Genomic DNA, 9962 nt, shown 5'->3' with positions numbered 1-9962 from the left:
GGTAAATTTATTCTTGTCTTTATTTTACAGATAAAAGAATCAAGATTCAGATCACAGAACTCTGGTTTCCTGACACCACATTATCAGCACTTCAAGTCTGTCTGGATCATGGCAACAAGTCTTGAGGGGAAAGAGAACCAAATATGGCAGTAACCAAGGAAGCCACACCCAGAGGAACTTGGCTTCAAAATGCCACATCCAACTGGTAGGATAAGGAGAAAGTTCCAGCTTCACTCTGTTCATAGTTTGTCTATGTTTGGCATCCTCAGAATGTGGGCCTTTGGCAAAATACAAAAACAAACTAATTGTCCATCAACAGATGAATAAAGAAAATGTGATACATACACACAATATAATAGTATTCATCTTTTAAAAAAGAAGGAAATTCTGTAATTTGCCACAACATGGATGAACTTGGAGGCATTATATTAAGCGAAATAGGCACAGAAATACTACTTGCTCTCGCGTCTATGTGGAATCCAAAAAAGTCAAATCCATAGAAGTAGAGAGTAGAATAGTGGTTACCAGGTGGTATGGAGTGCGGAATGGGGAGATGCTGATCAAAGGGTACAAAGTTTCAGTTAGACAGTGGGGAAGGTTTTCAAAATCTATTGCTTAGTGTGGTGACCATGGTTAGTAATAATAATAACACATATTTTTAAATTACTAAAAGAGTAGATTTTAAATATTCTCATTGCAAAAAGTGTTAAGAACGTAAGGTGATTGATATGTTAATTAGTTAGATATAATCATTCCACAATGTATACATATATTGAAATATCACATTGTACCCCATAAATATATATGATTATTATTTGTCAATTAAAAATAAAACTTTGAAAAAAAATAATGTGGGCCTTTGGAATATCCTAAAGCAAGTTCATTCATTCATTCACAAATATTTTTTAGCGCATACTACTGCCACACTGGCCCTGTTCTAAAGACTGGGGATACAGTCTAGGACAACACAGACAAGGTCCCAATGTTTTGGCATTTACAGAAGAAAACAGATAATAAGCAAGTAAACAAAGAAGATACTTTCAGACAGTGACAACATTCTACAAAGAAAGTAAATCTGAGGCAACTGGTGCAGGGAATGTGAGAGACTATTCAGCGTCACGAGGAGGGTGGGTCAGAGAACGCACTTTCATCTACATGGTTCAGGAGAGTCTTGTGTGGGGAAAGTAGTGAGTTTTGCTAAGATCTGAGCAGAGCACTTTCCAGGGAAAGAGAAGAGCAGATACAGGACCCCGAGGGTAGGCCAAGTCAGAGTCTATGGAAGGACAGCAGGATATAAAGCTGGAGAGATAGACAGGGACCAGTCTATGTAGGTTTTAGCATGTTAAGAGGTTTAGACTTCATTCTAAATTCAAAGGAAAACCAGTGCAGTGGTTTAGGTGCAATAGTTATTTGAGTTATGTTTTTAAAAGATTCCTGTGGCTGCCACATACAGAATGGATTGCAGGTGGCCCAAATGATAGCCAGGAGAATAGTTAGGAGACTATTCTATAGCCTAAAATGACGTATGCTAGTGGGTTGGATAAGGGTGGAAGTAGTGGAAATGAAAAGAAGTAGATGGAAGTGGATGAATACAGCATATCCCATATTTTGGGCAGAAAGCTAATGGACTAGATGTGGAGAGAAGCAGAAAAAAGGGGCTCATAAATGGAGTCATGTTGCAATGTATTTGCATTAATCATCTGCTAAACCAGCATTTTCTAGAATACACATATTTAAACCATGACCTATAGTAAATAATACATCATGACCCAGGATACAGTACGTAATAGAAACAAACCATCATGAAAGAGCATTGATTTTTACCACACATGGTACACTCTGAATAGATCCGGTTCCTGGCGCCACCACTACCACTGTCACCTTTTTTTTCAAATTCCGATCACAACTGATCAAATTGATTTCATGACCTAACAGTGGGTCATGACTCACAGTTTGAAAATCTATGCTGGGCCAGACACAGTGCCTCTGCCTGTAATCCCACACTTTGGGAGGCTGAGGTGAGCCAATCACTTGGGTCCAGGAGTTCGAAACCAGCCTGAGCAACATGGTGAAATCTAGTTTCTACAAAACAAAACAAAACAAAAAATCAGCTGGGTGTTGTGGCATGTGCCTGTAATCCCACTCACTCAAGAAGCTGAGGTAAGGGGATCACTTGAGACCAGGATGCCGACGCTTCAGTGAGCTGAGATCACACCACTGCACTCCAGCCTGGGTGACAGAGTTAGACCCTGTCTCAAAAAACAAAAGAAAATCTATGCTGGAAGGTCACAGAAGATTGTTTTATAGGTCTGAGTGTACGTTTTTCCTAAACCTCCTTTCTCAGAAAGTTTATGCTTCTCTAGCCTCACTCTGTGTGGTTTGCTATGATTTGTATGCATTTGAACTCTCTACATCTGTATAAAGCATTCATTGCTTGTAGTTTCTCAAAGGATGCTTTTAACTCAAGTGTTAGTCCATCTGTTAAGACCTATTTATTGCTTTTAAAGAGAAAAAATTAAAAGCAAATTAGGAATTCTGGGCTCACACTAACCAGGATATTTTTTCCTTTTGTAAAACCCTTCCATCTGTCTGCCCTCTTTTGGACATAACTCAAATAGGAGCACACATCTCATCAAATCAAATGTGGGTGCTGTCGAAAAGTCTGCCAAAATATCATGCCATTTGCTTTTTTAAAAAAGAAGAATTAAAATCAGATTTAACATAATGAGCTGTTTGTTTTGTTGCTTTTCTTTCCATCCATTACAGAAACATAGGCTTCAATTTACTACATGTAGGTTTATACAGTGGCCTTCTAGGGATATTCCCAAAGTACCCTAAGATAAACTGGATAGCACAGTTTTGCCGGGGCAAAAATTAGCAGTAGAGAAACAAACTATTGCAGGAGGACAGAGAGAACCAAGGACTCTAGCTCTGAACCCCATAAGACGGAAACCCCAGGGTGAGGGCAATTACCCCATCTGGCTTTTCTCTCTCCTGAAGAGCCTAGCCCAGAGGAGTTTGCTCAGTACCCTGGCAGGTCATTTAATCTTTGACTAGTTCTTCTTGACCTAACCTTGTGATTTAAAATAATAGCTGTCTAACTACTCTTCCAAAGATCTTCTGAGAATAATCAGGAATTAAAGAATCGCATATAAGAAGATAAAGGAACCTAACAGCTACTGCCCAGTTATCAGACAAAAAGCCCTGAAGTCTCTTGGACAGCTTCTCTGGCAAAGATGGGTGATCTCATGGTCTCAGGACTATGACTCCCCCATAGCCAAGGATGCTATAGCCTTAAAAACCTGCAGTGGTGGCAGGTGCTATGCAATGGTTAAGAGCAAAGATTCTGGTCAAGTAGACCCTGGTATTAAAATTCTGGCTCTACCATTTAGCTCTGTTTGACCTTTAACAAATCACATAATGTCTCTAAACCTCAGTTTTCTCATTAGGATGTTGGGAGATTAAATGAGAATAAATCATACAGAGCACTTGTCAAACCCTCTAGGAAAAATGAAACACACAAATGGCAGATGCTATTGTTATTGTTACTGCTGTTATTATTATTATGAAAGTCACTCAAGTATGTTATAGGGGTAGAGCAATAAAAATGTGAAGTCTGTAAAAAAGGAAAGAGGTGTGCTTAAGATAAACATAATGAAAAAAACCATATGCTTAGATTTGAAAAGCAATGACACAATACAAAATAAGGGACTGATGAAGCTGAAAAAGTGAAGCTGAAAATTATTTTAAATGGGGTATTTAGTAAGAACTGCTTTCCTGAATCAGCTTAATGTCTTAATGGTTGGGTCCTGGGTAATCACATACATATCTTGTTACCTAATCATAGAGGCTTATTAAAGCAGAAGTTTATTTTCCATTTCTCTTCACATCATTTTTATCTCTTCATGTTACTTTCTCATTCTGTGGAATCCTCTTCAAGAAAACTAATTTTTGTTTACTCAAAATATGCTTGTTATGGACTCTATCACATCTTCACTAATCCCTTACTATTGTTTTATGGTGCTAAATCCTTCTATGGTTGTAATTTGTGTGCCCCTTCAGTAGTACTTGGGTATTCTATGTATAATATCTGAAATAGAAGTAATTAAAGGAGATAGGGTACAATACATCTTCAAGTGTGAAAATCCTGATAGAATAAAAATAACTGTTACCACATTTTGAGTGGGCTTTCAGCAGCATCTCTTTGTCCACAGAATTTAGCAAAACCTATTTACCTGGTCTCCCCATTTCAAAAATAACAATCTTGTCTTCAGTTTTAAGTTCAGTTCAGTGATTCTCTTAATGACATTCGACAAGGTTCTTTCTAATGCAGAACTTCTAAAATACATCTCCTAACTACCAAGGAAGAATATCTTTCCAGCCCAAATCAATCCACTTGTAGGATACGTGTATTTATGGAAAACAAAATATATTTAGTTGCACTTTCCCAGTGATTTATTTTATTATTTGATAAATTCTTTATCCTCATTTCTGATTGATTGGCATTTGGCAGTTATTCCCCAGACTCTCCATTGAGTGACTAATGACCAATAAACAAAACGTGCCAAGGACACTGTAATTCAAAGAAATGCTGCCAGTTAAGAAAACTTGTTTGTAAAGTAAGTATGATTTTATTTTGTTTTATTTTATTTTACTTTATTTTATTATTTTTTTTTTTTTGAGATGGAGTCTCCCTCTGTCGGCCAGGCTAAGAGCGCAGTGGCGCGATCTCGGCTCACTGCAAACTCCGCCTCCTGGTTTCACGCCATTCTCCTGCCTCAGCCTCCCAAGTAGCTGGGACTACAGGCACGTGCCATCACGCCTGGCTAATTTCTTGTATTTTTATTAGACGGGGTTTCACCGTGTTTGCCAGGATGGTCTCAATCTCCTGACCTCGTAATCCGCCCGCCTCGGCCTCCCAAAGTGCTGGGATTACAGGTGTGAGCCATCGCGCCCGATGGAGTAGTATGATTTTATAATGTGAATAACAAGAACACTTTTCTTAAAGCATAACCTCAAGGCTGTACCATAAAGGAAAAGCAAGTCCATATTAAAGCCCTACTTTCACTACTTAATTTTATTGCACTTTATTTGTGCTTCACAGATACAGTATTTTTCACAAATTGAAAGTTTGTGGCAACCTTGTGTCAAGTAAGTTCATATTTCCAATAACATATGCTCATTTTGTGTCTCTACATACATATTGGTAATTCTTGCAATACTTAAAACTGTGTCATTATTATTATATCTGTAATGGTGATCTGTGATCACTGATCTTTGATGTTACTATTATAACTGTTTTTGAGGCACCACAAATTGTGCCAAAATAAGATGTAAAACTTAATCAGTAAATGTTGTGTGTGTTCTGACTGCTCCACTGACTGGTCATTCCCTTGTCTCAGTCCCTCTCCTTGGGCCTTCCTATTCCCTGAGACACAACAATACTGAAATCAGGTTAATTAATAATCCTAGAGAAAGGAATAGTCACACAACTCTCACATGAAATCAAAAGCTAGAAATGATTAAGCTTAGTGAGGAAGGCATGTCAAAAGCTGACGAAAGCCAAAAGCTAACCCTCCTGTGCCGAAATTAGCCAACTTGTAAATGCAGAGGAAAAGTTACTGAATAAAATTAAAAGTGCTACTCCAGTGAACACAAGAATATGAAAGTCAAACAGCCGGGCGGCCGGGTCTCGGAGAAGAGGAGAGAGTAGCGGGCTGCTGAATAAGCTTCCAAAATGATGCCCACACCAGTTATCCTATTGAAAGAGGGGACTGATAGCTCCCAAGGCATCCCCCAGCTTGTGAGTAACATCAGTGCCTGCCAGGTGATTGCTGGAGCTGTAAGAACCACCCTGGGTCCCCGTGGCATGGACAAGCTTACTGTGGATGGCAGAGGCAAAGCAACAATTTCTAATGATGGGGCCACAATTCTGAGACTTCTTGATGTTGTCCATCCTGCAGCAAAAACTTTGGTAGACATTGCCAAATCCTAATCATCATTCAAGCTTTCCGCACAGCCACCCAGCTGGCAGTTAACAAGATCGAAGAGATTGCTGTGACTGTGAAGAAGGCAGATAAAGTGGAGCAGAGGCAGCTTCTGGAAAAGTGTGCCATGACTGCTCTGAGCTCCAAGCTGATCTCCCAGCAGGAAGTTTTCTTTGTTAAGATGGTGGTGGATGCAGTGATGATGCTCAATGATTTGCTGCAGCTTAAAATGATTGGAATCAAGAAGATACAGGGTGGAGCCCTTGAGGATTCTCAGCTGGTAGCTGGTGTTGCATTCAAAAGACTTTCTCTTACGCTGGGTTTGAAATGCAACCCAAAAAGTACCACAATCCCAAGATCGCCCTTTTGAATGTCGAGCTCGAGTTGAAAGCTGAGAAAGACAATGCCGAGATAAGAGTCCACACAGTTGAGGATTATCAGGCAATTGTTGATGCTGAATGGAACATTCTCTATGACAAGTTAGAGAAGATCCATCATTCTGGAGCCAAAGTTGTCTTGTCCAAACTCCCCATTGGGGATGTGGCCACCCAGTACTTTGCTGACAGTGACATGTTCTGTGCTGGCCGAGTACCTGAGGAGGATCTGAACAGGACAATGATGGCCTGTGGAGGCTCAATCCAGACCAGTGTGAATACTCTGTCAGCAGATGTGCTGGGTCGATGTCAGGTGTTTGAAGAGACCCAGATTGGAGGCGAGAGGTACAATTTTTTTACTGGCTGCCCCAAGGCCAAGACATGCACCTTCATCCTCCGTGGTGGTGCCCAGCAGTTTACGGAGGAGAGAGAGCGGTCCCTGCATGATGCCATCATGATCATCAGGAGAACTATCAAGAATGATTCAGTGGTGGCTGGTGGCGGGGCCATTGAGATGGAGCTCTCCAAGTACCTGCGGGATTACTCAAGGACTGTTCCAGGGAAACAGCAGCTGTTGATTGGGGTGTATGCCAAGGCCTTGGAGATTATCCCACGCCTGCTGTGTGACAATGCTGGCTTTGATGCTACTAACATTCTCAACAAGCTGTGGGCTCGGCATGCCCAGGGGGGCACATGGTATGGGGTGGACATCAACAACGAGGACATTGCTGACAACTTTGAGGCCTTCGTGTGGGAGCCAGCTATGGTGCAGATCAATGCACTCACAGCAGCCTCTGAGGCTGCGTGCCTGATCATGTCTGTAGATGAAACCATCAAGAACCCCCGCTCGACTGTGGATGCTGCCCCAGCAGCAGGCAGGGGCCGTAGTCATGGCCGCCCGCACTGAGAGGCACCCCACCTATCACATGACTGGCTGACTGCTGGGTGCACCTACTGTCCTTGGGTTGGTTACTTCATTTTACAAGGAAGGGGTAGTAGTTGGCCCACTCTCTTCTCACTGGAGGCTATTTAAATAAAATGTAAGACTTCAGGAAAAAAAAAAAGGCAAACAGACTTATTGCTGATATGGAGAGAGAAAGTTTTAGTGGTTTGAGTAGAAGATCAAATCGGCTACAACATTCCCTTAACCCAAAGACTAATCCAGAGAAAGGCCCTAACTCTCTTCAATACTATGAAGGGTGAGTGAGATGAGGAAGCTGCAGAAGAAAAGTTGGAAGCTAGCAGAGGTTGCTTCATGAGGTTTAATAAAAGCTATCTTCATATATAAAAGTTCAAAGTGAAGGAGCAAGCACTGATGTAGAAGCTGCTGTAAGTTATCCAGAAGATATAGCTAAGATCATTGATGCCATCTAAGACTTTTGGAGCAGGAGAGAAGTCAATGCTTGGCTCCAAGGCTTCAAAGAGCAAGCTGAAAATTGGATGGAGCTGGAGGCCTTCACTCTAAGTGAAGTAACTCAGGACTGGAAAGCCAAATACCATATGTTCTTAGTTATAAGTGGCAGTTAAGCTATGAGGAAGCAAAGGCATGAAAATGATATAATAGACTTTGCGGGCTTGGCAGCGAAGGTTAGGAAAGGGGTGAGGGACAAAAGACTACATATTGGGTACAGTGTACACTGCTCAGGTGATGGGTGCACTAAAATCTCAGAAATCACCACTAAAGCACTAATCCATGTAATCAAAAAACACCTGTACCTCAAGAACTATTGAAATTAAAAAATTGAAAAAAAAAAAAAAAGAGTAGGCTGACTCAAAATTTAGGGGCTAATGCAGCTGGGGACTTTAAGTTGAAGCCAATGCTTATTTCCTATTTCAAAAGTATTAGAATCCTAAGGAATCATGGTAAATCTACTCTGCCTGTGCTCTATAAATTGAACAACAAAGCCTGAATGACAGCCAATCTGTTTACAGCATGATACAATACACATTTTAAGCCCACTGTTGAGATCTACTGCTGAGGAAAAACAAAAACAAAACAAAACAAAAAAAAACCAACTTCCTTTCCTAATGTAACCGCTCATTGACAACACACTTGGTCATCTAAGAGTACTGATGGAGATGTCTAAGTAGATTAATAATGTTTTCATGCCTGTTAACACAACATCCATTCTGCAGACTATGGATCAAGAAGTAATTTTGACTTTCCACTCTTATTATTTAAGAAATACATTCTTTAAGGCTATAGCTGCCATAGATAGTGATTCCTCTGATGGATCTAAACAAAGTAAAATGAAAACCTTCTGGAAAGAATTCACTATTCTTGATTCATTCATAACATTCATGATTCATGGGAGGACATCAAAATGCCATCATTAACAGTATTTTGAAAGAAGTTGATTCCACCCCTCATGGTTGACTTTAAGGGGTTCAAAACTTCAGTGAAGGATGTGTCTCCATAGCAAAGAAAGCAGAATAAGAGGCAGAGCCTGAAGACATGACTGAATTGCTGCAATCTCTTGATAAAACTTTCACAAGTTAGGAGTTGCTTTTTAGGGATTATCAAAGAAAGTAATTTCTTGAGGTGGAATCTACTCTTGGTGGAGATGCTGTGAATATTGTTGATATGACAAGAACAGATTTAGAATATTACATAAACTTAGTTAACAAAGCAGTAGCGGAGTCAGAGAGGATTAGCTAAAATTTTGAAAGTTCTACTGTGGGTAAAATGCTATCAAACATCATCAAATGCTATGGAGAAGTCTTTTGTGAAAGGAAGAGTCAATCAATATGTCAAACTTCATTTTTGTCTTTCTTTCTTTAATTGCCACAGTCACCACCACCTTGATCAATCAGCAACCATCAAATTCTGAGACAAGACATTCCACCAAGAAAAAGATTATGACTCGCTGAAAGCTCAGATGATCATTAGCATTTTTTAACAATAAAGTATTTTAATTAAGATATATACATTGTTTTTAGACCTAATGCTATTGCACATTTAACAGACTATAGTATAGTATGAACATAACTTTTTATATGCACGAGAAAGCCAACAAATTTATTTATTTATTTATTTATTTATTTAATTATTTATTTATTTATTTATTTTATTTTTTTGAGATGGAGTCTTGCTCTGTCGCCCAGGCTGGAGTGCAGTGGTCGGATCTCAGCTCACTGCAAGCTCTGCCTCCCAGGTTCACGCTATTCTCCTGCCTCAGCCTGTGGAGTAGCTGGGACTACAGGCGCCCACCACCTCGCCCGGCTAGTTTTTTTGTATTTTTTTAGTAGAGACGGGGTTTCACCATGTTAGCCAGGATGGTCTCCATCTCCTGACCTCGTGATCTGCCCGTCTCGGCCTCCCAAAGTACTGGGATTACAGGCTTGAGCCACCGCGCCCGGCCGAAAGCCAACAAATTTATATGAGTCACTTTATTGTGATATTCCTTTTAATGTGGTGGTCAAAACCACACCTGTAGTATCTCTGAGGTATGCCTGTATATGTTATTGGCAGGCTCTGCAATATAGTCACTTACTGCATCAGTTTGCTTGAGAATTAGGGGTTTTCTAGAATGTTGGACTTTCAATGCTAAAACCAGAAAGTCCCAGGCAAACTGGGAGAAGTCGTTCACCCTATTCTGAA

At 40.3% G+C, this 9962-nt stretch overlaps 1 pseudogene across 1 annotated transcript; it reads left to right on the top strand.

Annotated features, from left to right (window-relative positions):
- The first annotated feature begins 5682 nt into the window (after positions 1 to 5682).
- On the top strand, positions 5683 to 7268 carry LOC108542437 (T-complex protein 1 subunit eta pseudogene; annotated as a pseudogene). The gene has a single exon (XR_001889276.1). The product of XR_001889276.1 is annotated as a T-complex protein 1 subunit eta pseudogene (transcript).
- Positions 7269 to 9962: the final 2694 nt, after the last annotated feature.

The sequence above is a fragment of the Rhinopithecus bieti genome, unplaced genomic scaffold (genome assembly GCF_001698545.2).
Source record: "Rhinopithecus bieti isolate Rb0 unplaced genomic scaffold, ASM169854v2 scaffold_20892, whole genome shotgun sequence".
NCBI lineage: Eukaryota > Metazoa > Chordata > Mammalia > Primates > Cercopithecidae > Rhinopithecus > Rhinopithecus bieti.
Note: the sequence above shows the minus strand (reverse complement) of the source record. Positions and strands in the feature narration are given on the sequence as shown.